The 20,504-nt window shown below is 38.7% G+C and overlaps 1 protein-coding gene across 1 annotated transcript in view; it reads right to left on the reverse strand.

Annotated features, from left to right (window-relative positions):
- Positions 1–20,504, reverse strand: part of CRACDL (CRACD like) — a 328,296-nt gene that overhangs the window by 40,711 nt on the left and 267,081 nt on the right. The gene's annotated exons all lie outside the window — the stretch shown is intronic.

Below are 20,504 nucleotides of genomic sequence, written 5' to 3' on the forward strand. Positions count from 1 at the left end.
AAGCAGTTTATGTGCAATATATGTGACAACCAGATCTTAAATATGACTTATAAGACTTGAGTAAGACGGGTTACAGTATTAATGATCGGATTAAATAAAATTGAGGAAGACCCAGCAAAATGTTGACAGTTGCTTCATCGACCACAATTGGTCGACATATGCAGATGGTCGGCAGACAGGTATGCTAGATCGAAAGTCCCTGGGTGGAGGAATAGTAAATCCCAGGTGGAGGAATAGTACCTTTCCCTGGGACTGTGTACAAATTAATGGTAAGAGTTAGTATATACGATTAGCTGGAGGTGAGGGTTGGAGGAGAGTTGCCCCCTGCAAAAAACAATGTTTTTTTTTTTTTGCATGAGGAGAGGATTTTCTTTGCTCATGAGCAGTTGACTGTCAAAGTTTGCTTTGTTTACCTTTTTTGTTTGATGTTCTTGCTGTGTCAGCCAAGGTAAGTGATCATACTTCTGGAGCATTTCTCCCCTTGCCTCCACTGAAAATTGGCTCGTTGACTTTCCCAGTAAACAAATGTTAAATAAATAAATAAATAAATATATATATATATATATATATATATATATATATATATATATATATATATATATCTTTTAGATATACTATATGGACACACAGACGCATGCATAGTTACACACAGACATATGCACATGCATTCACACAGACAGACAGGCACACACTCACATACATATTCTTATACACATTCACACGCACACAGTCACACACACATACACACACACACACACACACACACACACACACACACACACACACACACACACACACACACACACACACACACACACACACACACACACACACACACACACACACACACACACACACACACACACACACACACACGCACACACACACACGTGCATGCACATGTAAACAATGTTACTGCTTATGGAAGTTCTTCAGCTGGAAAACCCTACCTGTGCTGTCTGGTCGCTTACTATCCAAGCATATTTCGACTTCATGTTTATAAATTTACCGATTCATTGATGTTGCATGGTCAGTGAGTCTTATGACAATTCACCCCTTGCCAGTACACTCCCTCGTATCACACATCCTTTCCCCAGGAGGGCTATACCAGTCAATCTAGGAGTAAATTTGGAGATGCCCATCTAGTTTTGTGTTTAAATGAAGATAGAGAGTTGCACTACTTAACACACAGGGGAGGCCTATTCCAGAGGTTTGGGAATCTCTGGGTTTAAACTTATCTTTCTACCAATATTTAATTATCTGTTGATGAAGATTTATGTCTCTGGCTGTAGTATTGGTGAAGATATTGGACTTACAGAGAAGCAGGAAGTGCAGGACCATTGGGTCTCTAACAGTACAGTAAGTAAGACAGACATCTTCCTCACAGTCTATATGACAAGACAGAGATCTCTCTCAGAGTCCATACAACAAGGCAGAGATCTCCCTCAGAGTCTATATGACACTAAATAAAGAGAAGCTTCCCGATTCCCCTGGTAGTTCAAGGACTTTAGGCCTGTGAAATTTTTAATTGCAACCTTCTGAGTCTTTCTAATGGTTTGATATATTTAATGAGATAAATCCCAAAGGGGATGTTGTACTCAATGAATGGTCTAATCAATGCTGAGCAGAAGGGAGTGATTATCTCTTTATGCCTTGATGATATTCGTTTGGCAAATAGATGGGCTAAATAAAAGGATTTCCTAACAAACATTATCATATGAAGAGATGGAGCTATCAATCCAAGTACCTAGCTCCCTAACTATATATTCATTTTATAGTGGTGTGTTATTTATAGATATGATGACTGCAGGTTTGTCTGCCAAAAGTAATGATACTACACCTTTTAAGACCATTTCTAGTCCTCCCAGAGTTCATTCTGAAGGGTTTGGGTATCATTAGGTAATTTAAGAATGACCTCGAGTTTGCACTCATCTGCAGACTTTGTTAGCCAGAGGGCTTGGCTCTCTGCTTAGAGATCTGAGAAATAAATAACAAAAAGGAGGGACCCCATCACCGATTTCTGTGGAACACACTGGTGACTTTCATACTTTCTGATGAGGTACCTGTATCTCATACTGTATAGGTTCTACCTTTCACTCAGTTTACTGTCCACCTTTCTACATGTGGGTGAATTTTTTGAAGCATTTAAGTTTTCGATGATGCCAGTATAGAGAATGGCATTGCAGGCCTTGGCCAAGGCAAGGTACAGCACGTGTACCGCATAGCCATCTCCTACAATCTCTGTAACCCAAGGTACAGCACGTGTACTGCATAGCCATCACCTACAATCTCTGTAACCCAAGGTACACCACATGTACTGCATAGCCATCACCTACAATCTCTGTAACCCAAGGTACACCACATGTACTGCATTGCCATCACCTACAATCTCTGTAACCCTTTCAAAGAAGTAAAGAAGTTTACAAGATTAAGTAGTCAGGATCTGCCCTTGACAAAGCCAGACAGTTGGGGTCAAGTCTAACAAGATTCTTGATATCACAGTTTATGAGGTCATTTATAATATGTCCATTGGTTCAGGTTCATGGGTTTATAGGTAAGTACTAGACAATTAGTCTGCAGACCATTATAAACCTAGGCAAAAAAAAAATCTATTTTAAACTATTATAAGTTTTCTGTAGCCTCACGGCAGGCAAGAGAGGATAGACAGTGGGTGAATTTAAGGCTGCCCATCCAGTTATGGAAGTTTATTTTGAAGGTGTCCAGGGTGCTCTTCGACTTAGCATGCTGTGCAAATTTGGTCCGGAGGTGCAGGATATGTTGGGATATGAATCTATCATGCCAATATGTCTTATTTATCTATTGATTAAAGCTTGGTTTCTTTAATCTGGAATTTGAGGCACCATTTGTTCTGTGAAGAAACAGGAGGACAAAGAAAGCTGGATCTTTTATGACTTTAAGGTCTAGACACAGGTCCCCACAGACAAGTCTATGAGAGACTGAGTATAGAGAATGGGCTGCCAGTCTGTACTGACAAGTAAGACTTTTGAAGCCATTTATCTATTTAGTTATGAATCTCAGGGGTCTCTCAAGCTGAGTGATATGTTTAGACAAATACATGTTAAAAGGTGCATTATATCAATGGCCGGTCTGACAGGAGTAAAAGGGAATTAAGACTCCCTGGGATGTAGTAGAGGTGCCTTTGGAAATTACATGAGAAAACTTTCTGAACTACAGCAGACACTTGATGGTCAAATGATAAGGAATGATCAAGAAGATGACCTAGATCCCATCTGATGGTGTCTAATTGGAAGGGGGTCACTTACATGTTATGTGAAAATGTTTTGCTTACCAAACTAAACTATATAACATTTTCACATGGAATTTGAGATCACTTTCATTGCACCAATTGTTAACATGGTCTAACCCAACTTGGAGCAACTATAACTCAGTGGATAGTTAAATAAGGACACTCCATTTACAGTTGTCTGCCAACACAGATAACCATAGGGCAGGGACGCAGGCTGAAGGTCTGAGAAGTACATGCCAGATAGAAGAGGGATGCACACTGAGCCCTGTGATATACCACTGGTAACTGTTTAGCTTTCAGAAGTGACACCTGCAACTCTAATCAGATGGGTTCTGTCAGAAAACCAGTTAGCTACCCACAGCACAACATGTGGATTTATATTCAGATTTACAAGTTTGTCAATAATGCCTGCATGGGGGATAGTGTTAAAAGAACTTGGCCAGGGCGAGATATACTGTATGTACTGCAAAAATGTTACACATGGCTTTGTTTACTTTTTAACATAAATTAACTAGGTTAAAAAGGCAGGACCTTCATTTGACAAAGCAGAATCAATGAAGATCCAAAGGTTAAGAGATTTTCAATGTCCAGACTAATGAGGCCTGAGATAATATGCTCCATAGCTTTATATATAAGGCTAGTGAGACTAATGGGCCTATAGGTACCAGGATCCATGGCTGGGCCACCACTTGTGTAACGGAGAGTGGTTGCTGGGTATGTGGAATATGTGGAATAGCTACAACTGCTTAGGTACTGCAGAGTGTGCAATATTATCATATTCTACCTTTTAGCTTCTTTCTAGTGAAGAGCAGTGGCTTTAAATGGTGCAACAACACAACACCAATGACTAAAAGTGCAATCAGGAACTGAGATGGTAGGTTATTTTGTTTTACTATACCTAGTATCAATAACAGACAACACTGCAGTAGTATCTTAGATACTGCAAGGGGTGTGCTGTAACAAAGTTCAACAATGTAACACTAAGGAGACACAATAGGGTGATGTTATTTAAATTCAACAACACAACCTCAGCAGAACAAAAGTGCTAATTTCAGAATTTGGTCCAGAAGAAATGCAGTCCGTAAATTATTAAGCTAAAAAAGACAGCAATTTCACTGCATGAAATAAGGCATTCGTAAAACCAATCTTGATATTACAACTAGGTTGTGACAAAAAGGCACTGAAATTGATATTATATATAAATAAGAATGACAAAATGTCCTTACCTGCAGCTTTGGTTCTTCTGTTGGATACCTAATAGGATAAAAACTGGTTTGTGTTGCTGTGCTTACACAGCAGTGCACTGAACTGAACAAGCCTCCTGGTATTTAAGGTTTGTAAGGCTTCACCCCCACAGAAGCAGGACAATCAAAATGCATTCAATCAAGCGCTCCATTCCATCACTGAAGCCCAAGCTCAGGTAGCTGTTAAGGGAAGCTTCTACTCTCCCCAAAGGCAGACCTGGTCCTAGGATGCTGATGAAGTCCTTGTAGTGCATTGAATCAATAGGAACTCAGATGGAAAAGGACCTTGTTGTCTTCTCCTCTTTCTCTGTTGTCTTCTTTATCTATAGTGTAGCTCAGTATTAAAGAACACTGAAATGAGTAAGCCTCCTGAATTTAAAGTTTGTAAGGCTCTACATCCACAGAAGATGCCGAATCAAAATGCAGTCAGTGCCCCAGTAGAAACTGGCCAGTCAAAATCAAGCACTTTAGATCTTCACTGGAGCCCAAGCTCAGGTAACTCTTATGTGGAAGCTTATGGTCTCACCAAAGACTGGAACACCCCAGACTCAAGTCATCAGAAGCTAATGAAGAACTTATAGTGCACTGAATCAGTAGGAACTCAGATGGAAAAGGGTTTGCAGTGTCCTCCTTCTCTGCAGTCTTCTATATCTTCAGAGCAGCCCAGCACTAAAGACTTTGAAGATGAGTCTTATAAAACTGGTAGGTCTGTAATTTACCCAAGTTGGTGGTAATGCCATCCTTATTGAGGATTATCATCACCTCAGTGCATCACTCCTCAGGGACAAAACCAGTAATTAAACTTTAGGTGGAAGAGTTTAATGAGTGTATCTCCAAGGGCATGTTTAGCACTATTAACCAGGTAATCAGGTATACTGTCAGATCCCAAGGAGGATGTATTATGTTCCAAAATCTATAGTTAAGTTTATTCCCCTTACCATTCTGATGTCAATCAGCTGAAAAGTTTCTTTACTCTGAATATAGTTTGAGATTTACTCTATATAAGCATCTCCCTCTAGACCCACTATAACTGGTAAGTGTTCTATGTCTAAACATTCCATTATATAGTCATAATTGATGGCCTCCATATGTTAACATCTTGCGGTTTCTATGCTGCAAGGAAAGTAGCTCAATACCTTGTAGTTTCTACCTATATCTTTGTTTGCCTTACCTTTATGCTTTTGGTGGCTTACCTGTGTACTTTCTTTAGAATTAATGCCTTTCACATTTATGATTCTAACAGCGACGTTCTCTGTATTTGTATGTATATGTGTGTCTTTGTAATTGTATTCTTACTGAATTTTGTTTTATCAGATTCATGCAGCACATCATTGTACTGATTCTGACTACATAAACAGAAGTACTAGTAGCTTACTTTGTCTAGGCTGAGCAGAACATTGTTATTGCCCTGATATATGGGTATAAGAAAAATGATTAAAAAAAACAAATGTTGATGTCACTAATGATGGCAACAAAAGGTAAACATAAACAGTGACAAGTATCTACGCATGCACAGTGGAATACCCTCAGACCATCGGATCGTGCAAGAAAACTTTTTAAAAAAGACAAAAACATTATTTGGGAGTGCCACCTGCACCCCATACTCCTGTTAATTATATATATGCTGACTGTGAGACTAAACAATCCCTGGGGAAGGATCATATTCCCTAACCCTTGTGACTGTTGATCTCACACAGCTGAAGACTATCACTTTTGTTAACCAAAATATGTCAACAAAACAGAAGCATACATTTGCAAGTTTCAGTCATTTGTAATATATATATATATATATATATATATATATATATATATATATATACATATGGGTCTACCTGACAACACCGACGTGCTAAAACACTGACAACTAAATCACCGACACCACAAAACCTAAAGTTCAGAAACACAAAGCATCACATACCTGACAAACCACAATCCTGACACTCAACAAACAAAACAAATCCCCTGTCCAAAAAGCACACACACAACACAAGCACACCAAAAACCTTACAAACCTACACTGAACCTTACATACACAACTATCTATGCACTAACCTTAACCCAAACCCTAATTCTAAGGTCCGTCACTATCACACACTCACCCAACCCACGCCTTAACCCTAACTCACTTAACCGGCCCCTAACCCTACAGACTGTCGCTGTCGCACACTTACCTTACCCGCACCCTAACCCTGACGTCCATCACTACTGCATACTTACCACTAGTGCTTGTCTGACATATCAGTATTCGCAGTGTTGGGATTCTCAACTGTCGGTCATCTTCGTTGTCGATCTTCCGGTGTCGGTCTTCCCGTCGTCGGCGTTTCAAGCTTTCAGCATTATCAGGTAGACTTATATATACATATATATATATATATATATATATATATATATATATATATATATATGGGCCCATTGAATGAAGTTGGATGATTTGATCTTAGGTTGACATCTGTTTAGCCCACAAAATTTGACAGATTAACAGAGGATTGACAGGTATGGAAGATCACATGATTCTTGGGACAGAGGAATAATGCTCTTTCCCTGAGATTGCACAATTGCAAAAGTTAGTATTTATAATTAGCAGAGAGTGTGGTGAATGCATTGGGGTTGCCACCTCTGCAAAAAACAATGTTTTAATCTATCATTTCTTGTAAATTTTTGTATAAATCAACATTTGGAAAGTTGATCTTTCCGTGTCAACTTTGTAAATTTTGAGATTTGGGCATTTTGGTCAATATCAATACCCTTACATAGATATATACATATATACTTATATATACATATACATATATATATATATAGAGAGAGAGAGAAAGAGAGAGAGGGAGAGATATATAGATATATTACATATATCGCTATATTATATATCTATCTATATATTTTATATACATACATTAATGTATATGTCCCACTAACCCATCATTGACACTTCTGCTAAATTTCAGTTCGTCATCTCATACTCAGATTTTACCTGTAAGTCTCATCTATTAGCCTCTTGCAACTTCCTTACCTCAGCTGCTCAAATATTCACTACATAGTCTCAGTCCTCCTTCACACATAAACTCTATCTCCTTCTTCTTTTCAGACATACTTTTTACTCACTCCATCTCTACGCATTCAATAACACAGTGCTTCCCTGCACAGCCCATTCCATGTATATCTAAAATATGGCCATGTAGCATACCACCTATATTTTCTCAGTCTTCCACCCTAACTCAAATGTATGGTATTTATACAACTTCTCTTTATTCTTTCACTACTATTATTGTCACTGTCTACATCCTACCACCATGATCATTTCTAAAATTTTCTTCCATCAGCTGCTTCTTATAGTAAATGTATAAAGTACACCCTATACTGATCAATTACACTACAGTGACCATGAAACAGTGGCAAACAACTTTGCATTTAAGCCATGATAAAGGACAAATTATTATTCCAGGGATAAAATTCAAAGGGAAATATTCCAGGGTGACTCTTTGTCACCGCTGCTCTTTTGTCTTGCCCTTAACCTATTAAGCTGTTTACTTAACAGATTAGGTCATGGCTACAATTTGGCTCCTAGAACACAACAAAGTGTAAAGACTTATCTTCTTTTTGTGGAAGATTTAAAACTGTATAGTTCTTTGGATGAGAAACTGGATGCACAGTGTAGGAGAAACAGACAAACGTAGGTTTTGTAAAACAAAATTGGAAACAGTCACACATCTTGTTGCTGGTTGTGATATACTAATGTCAGAAGGACTGTATACTGAAATACATAATAATGTGGGAAGACTGTTGTATTGGGGATTGTGTAAAAACTATAATACTAACGTAACTGAAAACTACTGGAAATGTAAGCCACAAAGTGTTATAGAAAATGATGAAGTTTATACCACATGGGATCATCCATTACCAACAGTTAAAAAAATAGATGCTAGAAAACCAGACATATTAGTCCATGAACCACTTGTGCATCTTGCTGCTGGCTGTGATACATCCAAGGCAGAGGGCCTGTATACTGAAAGGCACAAAAATGTGGCAAGATTGTTTTATTGATGATTTTGAAGACACTATAATATAGACGTAGCTGAGAAACACTGGAAACGTGAACCACAAAGCATTACACAGAAAGATGAAGTGTAGATTACATGGGATCACCCATTACCAACAGTTCAAAAAATAGATGTGAGAAAACCAGATACAGTAGTCCATGAAAAGAATACAAACGTAGCATTGATCACTGAAATTACTACACCCAGGGATTATAGTGTCTTACATACAAGAGAGACACAAAGCCATAAAACATCAGGATTTGGGGTCAGAAACAAGGGTTATGTGGAAGAAGAATATCCAGACAGTTCCAAAAGTAATAGGAGCAACAGGTCTTATAAAAAATAATTTACAGTCTTACTTAGATATGTTACAGATACATGTAACTCCATATGAATTGCATAAGGAGTCATAACTGGGCACATTGCAGGTGCTGTGAAGAGCACTTCTGGCTAACATCAAAGAATGAAACAATACTAATTTCATAAACTTTAATCATACTTTGACTTAGGAATAGGGTCCATTCTGTCATGGTATTAGAAACTCAAAAGACTTGGAGAAATTAAATAAAGGAAATGATTCAAAGATCCAAAGTATTGAAGCTGGAGGGTATAAACCATTAAACAGGCTACAAAGAGAAAGCAGAAATGCTAACACTGTGTGTTATAACAGGTGGTACAGTTCAGTACCGTAAGGAGCAGGACAGAGACTGCAGTTGTTCTTTTTTTTTATACAAGGAACATCTTTATTAAATTATCACGCATGACATAGGCAAACAATACCAATGTAATTTGAGACTGGAGTTGTTCTGTCAGGAGGACGAGATGTTTATTTGTACAATGTGTGTTCCCACACATTCCAGGCACAGTTTTGTGTTCCTGCATGAGGCAATCAACAAACAGAAGGACAAACTGAAAATTGCTTTAACATCTCTAGAGTTCATAGTAAAACATTTTAAACATTTGCAAATCAAAAAGAAAAGGAAATTGCAGGCATTCAGGAAGCTGTTTTTTACTTTGGAACAATGCATTTCACAGGAATTTGCAAAACTGCATCAATTTCTGAAAGACAAGGAGCAAGAACTCATCCAGCAATTTAAGAATGACTCATCAACCATTCTGAAAGACAGGGAAGATAATCCTGAATGCACTGAATGTGATGTTACTATATATCCTCCCATGTGGTAGTGTCCAGTGCTAACTTTGACCTCAAGAATAAAGAGACAGAAGTTCTAAAAGACAAGAAAGACACACATGTACACATTCAATCTGATATTGTGCCCACTAACAAGACATTGTCTAATAATCATTTGGAGATCAGACAACATAAAGCTGTTGGTTTGATTATGGTACTAGAAACCTTTGAGGATGTTTATTTTACTTTTACTGAAGAGGAATGGAAGATGTTAAGCAAGCAAGACAAGGAGCTTCACAGAAAAGTGATGGTACAGAATTATGAAGCCTTGGTTTCAAGAGGATTCAAAAGCGTTCAAGAAAAATTATTACTCCTAGTAAACAATGGCAATTATGTGGTAGAACATGACACAAAGAGGAAAACTGGCACAGAATGAGAAGTAGAATCCTGATGCTAGCTTCCACTGTACCAGAAACACAGAATGCACTGTGAGTTACAGACAGCAGCTGTCACATGGAACACCCCGTTACTTTACCCAGCAGATAACTTGCAGCGATGTGCTCAGCCTATGAAAGGCAGTAAGAAGACTGATCTCGATCCTGTACCATCACTTCAGTCAGTACACAACAGCAAGAGAGTCTATAGCAGTATGCACAGTCTGTGAAGGGCTGTAAGAAGTCTGATCTCAATCCTGTACCATTGCTTCAGTCAGTACACAACAGATCCCTGAATGTGGAGATGGAACACCCATGTTACCTCACCCTATAGACAGCTTATAGCAGTATGCACAGTCTGTGAAGGGCTGTATTTAGTGGTATCTCACTCATATGCCACAGCCTGTCTCAGGATGTGACTACAGCAAGAGTCCTGACTGTGATGCAGGTCGGGGAGAGCACACTGAGAAGAAACTATATAAATGTACAGAATGCAGTAAGGGCTTCACAAGGCTGTGGAGTCTTCAATGGCATTATGCAATTCACAAAAGTGCCCTCAGTTTGGAAGAAAATGAGCCAAGTGAAGAGTTGCTTGATTTAATAGACAGACAGAAATATCAAGATCAGTGAAAGAAATAAGACTGCAGAAGATTAGTAAAACCCCAAAAGTCAGGAGCCTGATAAAACAAATGAACACAGTAATTAGGACTGTTCCTAGAGATCCATGAAATATAATAGAAGTAAACAGGATATATTACTGTGCAGTTAAATTAATAACTGATAAAGTTCTACCACAAGAACACAGGGTAGTGAGGGAAAGGAAGTGGAGAAATTGAATACCATCATGGAAATATTGAATAGGGAAAACTATAAAGCAGTTAAGACAAGAAGTGTCTTTGTTCGAAGACTATAGAAGAGGGAACAGATCAACAAAAATACTAAGAAAGATATATGTGATAAAAGCAATGCACAGTATAAAGAATAGACCAGGATCTATCATGCACTATCGCAAATAACAAACTAAAAATTTTAGCACAGGCGGAAAAACTTAGAGGATAAAAATTTAAATATAAAGGAAAAGTACAAAATAAGCAATTTGTTGATGACCCAAAAAAGTTTTATAGAGAATTGGGAAATAAGGTAAAAGGAATTGAAAGAACACCAAAAAAAGAAGAAATAGATACCTTTTGGAGAAATATCTATGAAGATCCTGTGGAACATAACAAAGATGCTAAATGGACAGAAGAAGTTAAAGAATAAGAGGTTTATAGGTAAAGGATATGAAATGGGATGAAGTAAGAGCTAGAGAGATTGAAATAAAGTTATGAAAAGCCCCTAACTGGAAAACCCGAGGCCCAGATGCAGTACCTAACTTCTGGTTAAAAGTATTAACAACTTTTCCCGAAGATTTGGCCATGAGTAAGATCTATTTATATGCACACCCCGAACAGACACCAACCTGGTTAACAAAAGGAAAAACAATGCTCCTACTTGAGTGAACCTGCAAGCTACCCTAAAAATTATAGACCAATAACTTACCTTCCAACGACGTATAAACTATACACGGGAATTGATGCCGACAAAGTTTATAGTCATTTAGAAGAAAACTCAATTATGGCAGTAGAACAAAAGGGCAATAAAAGAAAGTCATATGGAACAAAGGATCATTTGTTGTTAAAATAAAGTTATAGTGGAGAACTGTAAAAAGGGGAAGAATCTAAGTATGGCATGGATTGACTACAAAAAAAGCATTTAATAGTATCCCACATTCATGGATAAAAGAGTGCTTAAAAATGTATAACATACATCCTACACTGATCGACTACATTGCAGTGACCATGAAACTGTGGCAGACCACTTTGCAATTAAGCCATGATAAAGGCCAAATTATTATCCCAGGGATAAATATTCAAAGGGGAGTACTCCAGGGTGACTGTTTGTTACTCCTGCTATTTTTGCCTTGCCTTCAACCCACTTACTCTACTTAACAGCTTAGGCCAGGGCTATAATTTGGGTCCTAGAAAACAACAAAATGCAAAGACTTCTCATCTTCTCTTTGTCGGTGATTTAAAACCATATAGTTCATCAGATGAGGAACTGAAAGCACAACTGCAAGCTGTCAAAACTTTTTCAGATGATATAAGAATGTCATTTGGTCTTGATAAATGTGCAAAAGCAAGCTTCAAAGAAGGAAAATGCAACACCAGGAAAACATCACTTTGGCACAAGAATGTGACATAAAAGAACTTGAGCAAGAAGAAGTGTATAGATATTTGGGAATTGATGAAGTATCAACAATAAAACACGAACAAATGTGAATAAAACTTAGTAAGGAATACTTCAGAGGACTTAAATTAATTCTGAAGACAGCACTGACATTTAGGAATAAAATCCAGGTTATAAACCAATTTGCTCTTCCTGTCCTAACTTACAGTTTTGGAGTTATTGACTGGCCCTGAAATGTGTTGGATAGATTAGACAGGAAAACAAGAAGGATGCTTTATGCTCACCAAATGATTTCGAAAAATCAGTGCATACCAAGATTATATGTTCAACGTTCTGAAGGAGGGATGGGCCTCCTTGAAATTGATTACATGTATAGATCTGCAATTGTGGGACTCCACACATATCTGCTGACCTAACAAGACCCAAATGTAGTGAAAGTTTTGAAACATGACGAGAATAAATCTAGGATGACTTCTCTGCTTACTCTAGCAGAAGCATATCGGCATCAAATAGGAATGGAAATCAAACCAGAAGTAGATAAAAATCACGCAGCAACTGAATGTGCCAAAAACAAAAGAAAGAATATAAGGTGAAGGTCCAAATGAGAAGGCAAGAAATGTGGAAAAAGCCTAAAAATAGTTGCAAGTATAGAAAACTTCTGGAAGAACCTCATGTTGATCAGGAATGAACACAGGAATGGCCGAGGAGAGGCAAATTCAAATCAAGAGATGAAAGGTTAATATTGGCAGCCCAAGACAGTGAGCTGCATGCATGTTGGTTTACAAAGTCCATTGAACATGTGGTAGAAACAGATAAATATAGGTTTTGTAAAACCGAATTGGAAAGAGTCGCACACCTCTTTGCTGGTTGTGACTTACTAATGGCAGAAGGACTGTATACTGAAAGGCATAATAACGTGGCAAGACTGTTGCACTGGGGATTGTGTAAACATTATATTGAAGTGGCTGAAAAATACTGGAAACATGAGCCACAAAGCATCATAGAAAATGAAGAAGTCTATATCACATGGGATCACCCATTACCAACAGTTCAAAAGATGGATGCTAGAAAACCAGATATAGTGGTCCAACAAAAGAAGACAAAAGTAGCATTGCTCATTGAAATCACCACATCCAGTGACTATAGTGTTTTGCATACAGACAGACACAAAGTCATAAAATATCAGGACTTGCAGGCAGAAATTAGAGCAATGTGGAAGAAAGCTAGCCAGACAGTTTCAATGGTAATAGGAGCAGCAGGTCTTATAAAAAAAGAGTCTACAATCATATTTAAATATTCTACCAATCCATGTAACTCTGTACGAATTGCAGAAGGAGTCATTATTGGGCACATTGCAGGTGCTGCAAAGAGCACTACTGTCTGACATCAAAGAGCAAAACAATACTAATTTCATAAACTTTAATCATACTTTGACTTAGGAATGGGGTCCATTCCCATCATGGTATTAGAAACCCAAAAGATTTGAAGAATTTAAAAAGTATGAAGCCATATAAATGTGCTGAATGCAGTAAGAGCTTCAAACATTTCAATAGTCTTCAGCACTATTATGCTATTCAAACAAGTGCCTTCCATAGGAAACCTTTTGCTATTCAAACAGGTGTCTTCCACAGGAAACCAATAAAAAAGTTTAGCTGGAGTTCATAGCAAGGGAAGGAACAAGAAACTGTGGCAACTCTAACAAAGTCAATGTTGTGGAGTGATAGGCCAGTGAGTTTCCATATGAAAGAGCAATGGATGACACAGGATGAAACTGAAAAGAACGTGGCACAGGAAGTTGCTCTGGAACTTTCTATAGAATGCCCACAGGAAATGCAGAATGAGGAATGTGCTCTCAGTTTAGAAGGAAAATGATCTAAAGAGAAGACTTGCTTGATTTAATAGAGATGGACAGACGTATTAAGATCAGTGAAAGAAATGGACTCCAGAAAGTCAATAAAACCCAAAAAGTTAGAAGTTTGATAAAACAAATGAACACATGAATTAGAACTGTTCATAGAGATTCATGTGATATAACAGAAGTAAACAAGATACATTACTGTGCAGCTAAATTAATAACAGATAAAGTCTTGCCACAAAAACACAGAGCAGTAAGGGAAAGGAAGAGGAGAAATCAAATGCCATCGTGGAAGTATCGAATAGAGAAAACTATAATGCAATTAACACAAGAGGTTTCACTGTTAGAATACTATAGAAAAGAGAACAGATCAACAAAAATACTTAGAAAGATAAAAGCAATGCGCAGTATCAGAAAAGATAAGGGTCTATCGTGCACTATCACAAATAATAAACTAAAAATATCAGCACAGGCAGAAAAACACAGGATATGCAGATAAATATAAAAGAAAAGTACAAAATAAGTAATTTATTGATGTCCAAAAATGTTTCATAGAGAATGGGGAACTAGGCAAAAGGAACTGAAACAGCTCCAAAAAAAAAACGAAGAAATAGATACATTTTGAAGAAATATCTATGAAGATCCTGTGAAACATAACAAAAATGCTAAATGGATAGAAGAAGTAAAAGAAAGAATAAGAAGTTCAAATGTACAGGATCTGAAACAGGATGAGGTAACAGCCACAGAGACTGAAACTAAGTTTTGAAAAGCTCCTAACTGGAAAGCCCCAGGCCCAGATGCAGTACCTAACTTTTGGCTGAAAGCATTAACAGCTTTACATGAAGATTTAGCCATGAATAACAGCTATTTGCATACGCACCCAGAACAGACACCAACCTGGTTAACAACAGGAACAATAATGCTCCTACTTAAGAGCGAACGTGAGAGCTATCTTAAAAGCTATAAACCAATAACTTGCCTTCCGATGTATAAACTATACACTGGAACTTATGCTGACAGAGTTTATAGTCATTTAGAAGAAAATTCAATCATGGTAAGAGAACAAAAGTGTAACAAAAGAAAGTTTTATGGAAAAAAAAGGATCATTTGTTGTTAAATAAAGTCATAATGGAGAACTGCAAAAAGGGGAAGATTCTAAGTATGGCATGGATAGGCTACAAAAAAAGCATGTAACAGTATCCCACATTCATGGATAAAAGAGTGATTCAAAATTATATAAAGAATGTTTATTTTTTTCCCCGATTGTTAAAAAAATAAAACTGTCGACTAATTATGACTTGGGGTTCCAGTTCATTTTGTGTTGTTGTTGATCCCTTCAGTCTGAGACCCCACTGACAGGTAAGCAGCCTAAGGCCTCCTAATTAATCTTATTAGAGCCATCTAACTTTTTATTGCTTCAGTGGGACCCCTGAACCAATCCTACTTGGACCCATTTGACTTTATAAATCTGGTTAAGTTTCCTGGGTTCAGTTCCTTCTGTTAAGGTTCTGACTTTGCTAACCCTGCTAGATTTTCCAGCTCTCTTATCATCATCATTATCATCATCATCCTCATAAACCCCCTTTTTCCCCATTTTCTAGATGGGGTCGGGGTGTTGTGTCATCTGTTGCCACTGTCCTACCTTCCTCAACATTCATGCATGACTGTTGCAGGTCTTCTCTCACACGATCCATCCACTTCTTTGCTGGATGCCCTTGTTTCCTCTTACCTTCTTCCTGACTGTCCCAAATCTTCGTCATCAGATTGTCTTCTGCTTTTCTGTTTTTTTCTGCACAGGTGCTCAAACCATCGTAATCTGTTCTTTTTGGACCTTGTCTGCAATTGGAGCTACTTTGGCTTCTGCTCTGATGGCATTTCTTTGTTTGTCCCATGTATGCATGGAACCACCCATCTCAGGCACCTCTAGCTCCCTTAACTGGCTGTCTCAGGATGTGACTACAGCAAGAGTCCTGACTGTGATGCAGGTCGGGGAGAGCACACTGAGAAGAAACTACATGCTCCACCTCAAAAAATCCAAATCCATCAGGACCACGAGAGCTAAAGACTTAAACCTCGGCACAAGTATGAATAGGACATGCTGGAGGGATAGATTCATAACCCAGAGGCTTCCCATGCTTTGGAACAGGATCCCAGTTCATATTAGGCAGAGCCCCTCACTGACTCTCTTCAAGAGAAATCTTGATGAGTGGATGGGAGATCGTAGGTTTACCCCAGGGGTCACATCTGTGTCACTGCTAGACAGGGGCACAGTAAACTAATTCTATTATATAAGGGGACCTTCACTGTGTCACTACTAGACAGAGGCACAGTATTCTAGATTTATTCTGTACATTTTTGTACCATTTCATGGGGTGGCAAAAGCCACATCACTATGGCTAGGCTTACAAATGCCCCAGGGCAGATAGCCTAGTACTATACTATAAAACTATGAAACTATGAAAAAAGTCTCCCAATTAGAATGTACTGATTTAAAAAAAACATGGTTCTCAATTTATGGTCCGTTATAAAAGGTATCATTCTTATAAGCAGTCTCATGTAAACACAAAACCTCACTAAAAGAATCACAGGCCTAAAGCAGATGCCCTACGCTGACTGCCTTAAAAAACTCCAGCTATACTCTGTCGCATATCGTCTACTCAGAGGCGATCTCTGCTTAACATACAAGGCCATGTCAAACCCCAGTACTAGGCTATCTGCCCTGGGGCATTTGTAAGCCTGCAAACTGGGAGCCATTACTGAATCCCCAAATGATGTGGATACTCTACAAAAGGGCCTTACAGAAACAGATGCTTGGTGCCAGAGCCATGGGCTCAAGCTCAATGCCAAGAAATGTATTGTTATCCCCTTTGGGAAAAAACATGTATCCATGAATTACCATATAGGTGGCAGTACACTAAACACAGAAAGTGTGATAAGAGACTTAGGGACACAGGTGGACAGTGGTCTCATCTTTGATAACCACATCGCCACAACAGTCAGGAAATCCTTCTATGTGGCACACCTCATCACGAAGGGCTTTTCATCCAGAAAAAAGGAGGTCATTGTCCCACTGTACTCATCCCTCATTAGACCCATTATAGAATACAACGCCCCATTTGGTATGTACCTCTCAAGACATCTGCAACAACTGGAAAGGCCTCAGAAATACCTCACTAAAAGAATCACAGGCCTAAAGCAGATGCCCTACGCTGACCGCCTTAAAAAACTCCAGCTATACTCTGTCGCATATCGTCTACTCAGAGGCGATCTCTGCTTAACATACAAGGCCATGTCAAACCCAGAGCTGTTGGACATGCTACACTTAAAGAAATCCCAATCCCTCAGAGCCACATGCTCCAGGGATCTAAACCTTGTCATCACAATAAACAAAACATGCTGGAGGGATAGGTTCCTGACCCAGAGACTCCCCAGACTCTGGAATGGATTGCCCATACATGTCAAGCAGAGTGCCTCTTTGGACCTCTTCAAGAGGAACCTTGATGATTGGATGGGAGAAAGGAAATTCACCCCAGGGATCACGTCAGTCGCCCTGCTAGACAGGGGTCCAGGAAAGTAAATAATGTGGGAAGAAATAACCAGGGAATTGTTATGGCTAGGCTTGTATAGGCCCTAGGGCTGATAGCCTAGTACCAACCTATGAACAAGGTTAAAACTAACACAATAAAAAATATAAAACCTAATTGCACTTAGGCAAGCATGATTTGGAACTGGCTTTCATTATAACAGTTAAAAAGTGCATCCTTAAATTTAAAAAAAAACAGTGATTTTCAGTAATGTTTTCTCTCTGACTGTGTTTCTGCAAAATACTTCTCATACTTTTCAAAAGAGGATGCTGTTAGAAAGCTCTGCTGCATTTTTTGGAATTCCAGCTTGAATCTCAGACTCAATACCACAATGATCCTGCCCACGGAGAATTTTGAAGTAGCCATTATCACCCCAGTCTGTATTCCATGAGTTAGCAGCCAGCTAGTAAGGAGTGTTGTTTTCTATGCCCCAGCCCATGATCTTAATAGCATGACCCCCCCCCCACCTGACTGATTCTCCAGTGTGATGCTGGTACACACCTTATTTATACAGCAGGAAGTCCTCATACACAGTGAAGGCCCCCTCCAAGGGTCCACTCTTATAAATTTCTTCCATTATGCTTTCAGGACAGGAAGGGACAGTATAGGCAGATCCACCGTAAATCTTGTCCTTTTCATATGAAGGAGTATAACCAGCATCACACTTTTTCACACAGGGTGATGTGTCACCTTCTTATCCAGAACATGGTGGCCGTGAGCCATTCACGTGATGTCCACAGGAAGGAATAGTATATGGCTTGCAACCTATGCCAGAACCATACAACCCCCCCAACACCAAGCCACTTTCAGTCCAGTACTGTCACGCTCCTGATGGACAGCCACCATTGCATCCCATTCCACACTCAGAGCCACAGCATGAAAGGAGATCTTCAGCAGATACATCCACATTTTGCTTTCCTGCAGAGTGGATGCAGACATGGTCAGACATGGACTCTACAGCATCAAATGCCCAACATGAGCAACAAGATCCCTGATCCCAGATCTCTCGGATTGTTGGACAATTGGGCCACTGAGTTTGTGAATTAAAGTTATCAGGAAGCTTCACTTTTCCAGAATATAAAGTCTTTAAAGGCAATTTTGGACCATGCAGAATTGTACCACACAGACGCTTCAAATAACTCTGATCCACATTGTAAAAGTTTTGTCCAGCCTTCCATGTATCATTTAATTTGTTAATGTGGTTGATTATATCCAGTGACCAGGTGGAGGAAGATGTCAAACTGAGTTGGCAAAACCCAGGAGGAGACAAACTGTAACTAATGCAGGCCACATGATGGATTCTGGCACAACTTAAATGCAAAACGAAAACTGCAGCTGATTGTCATGACCTTGTCTGAATTCCTCCCAAGCCTGTCTACCGCACCACAACTACCTTGACGGCTGTTAACATCACCAGTATATACAGGACTAGCTTATTTGCTGATGTCATCCATCACTGGTATATACAGGACTGGCTTGTTTGTTGATGTCATCCATTACCAGTATATATAGGACTGGCTTGTTGGCTGATGTCATCCATCACCGGTATATACAGGACTGGCTTATTTGCTGATGTCATCCATCACTGGTATATACAGGACTGGCTTGCTTGTTGATGTCATCCATCACCAGTATATATAGGACTGGCTTGTTGGCTGATGTCATCCATCACCGGTATATACAGGACTGGCTTGATTGCTGATGTCATCCATCACCGGTATATACAGAACTGGCTTGTTTGCTGATGTCATCCATCACCGATATATACAGGATTGGGTGCAAAGCTGAGGACTCATGCACATCCACTCCCACTAGGAATCCCTCTGTGAGGCCGAACACTGTTTATACATTTGTCATTGGGTCCTTGTAAACAACCTGTATGAATTCTACCACTGTTTCTAGAACCTGAACCATCATAGGGCTTTACAAATCAGCTTTGTTGGAACATTCGTAAATGCTTTCTTCAAGTCTACAAATGCCCTGTTGGACTCTCCAGCTTCTTCTCCACTATCTCCTGTCTTACTTCCCAGCACTCTGCATGTTCAGTTATCAGTGATTTTTCTCCAACGCTTTCATGCAGTGGGACAGTATTTAGTAACTCTGTACTGTCTACAGGTGGGAATATCTCCTTTGATCTTGTACAGTGGCATGAAAATTTCTTATTCTTCAGATGTCTGGGGTTTGCTTTTCTCTCCATATAAACTAGTAAATTAAAACGCAAAACACAAACTTGAAAAAACACAAAACAAGTGATACTAGTAACAAATCACGCTAGCCTCTACGAAAATAAAAATATTTATTCCGTTCTGTTAGCGCTTTCGTGCATTAACAGATAAATGCACTTCTTCAGACAACATCTTTAAAAAAGACCAGAACATATATAGCAAACCAATTTGTTCACACACCCAACAGCTTATTACCAATTAAACATTTAAAACAGTTAGTACCCTACCAACTTAAAGAGATATGTATCCAATACTTATTTTTACATAAAAAATCCACCATCTAAAAACAAATATATGCCAAATTATAAATGCAATTCCATCATGTTTTATAAATAAAAAAACAATATTTTATATATTATGATGAACCAACATCCTAAATATTTCCTGAAGCCCATTTTTATGGGACACTTAAATATGTATTATATATTACCACTTTTTTAACATTTAACACTGCCAAATCTATCGTTGTAGAGCCTTTAATTTAAGAAGGCATTTAATT

This window comes from Protopterus annectens, chromosome 5.part0, assembly GCF_019279795.1.
Source record: "Protopterus annectens isolate FY-2018-M chromosome 5.part0, PAN1.0, whole genome shotgun sequence".
NCBI lineage: Eukaryota > Metazoa > Chordata > Ceratodontiformes > Protopteridae > Protopterus > Protopterus annectens.